Genomic DNA, 473 nt, shown 5'->3' on the forward strand with positions numbered 1-473 from the left:
AAAAAAAAAAGAAAAAAAGAAAAATGTAGATTTGACATATGCGATTGTGGANTATGGGGTTGTACAGCTGGTGGGTTTGGAGGGCAGTAATTTGGGTAGTTCAGAGAAATGTGATGCTATTTTAGTGGCATGGTTAAAAAGTGGATTGATCCAGTGTTAAAAGTATTCTTGTGTTCCTTATATGCTGGTCCATATGCCCATATAGCACTATGCCTAACCCTAGGTCAAGTTTGATTCCCAAAATGTGTTTGATCACTCCCCAGATCACATGCTCTGTGGAAGAGGGGTTCTGTTACTAAATAAATGTGGCACTCCCTCCCTGCATTCCATATCTTCACTGAAGTTCATTACTAAGGTCTTGGGAGGCAGCTCAGGGATGAAGCCCATGCCCACATTGATCTCACTACCAGGTCTTTGTGGGTATTGATATTTCTGATGGGATATGTTTTGGGTAAGTTTTGGTAAACAAGTAC

The sequence above is a fragment of the Mus pahari genome, chromosome 5 (genome assembly GCF_900095145.1).
Source record: "Mus pahari chromosome 5, PAHARI_EIJ_v1.1, whole genome shotgun sequence".
NCBI classification, from domain to species: domain Eukaryota; kingdom Metazoa; phylum Chordata; class Mammalia; order Rodentia; family Muridae; genus Mus; species Mus pahari.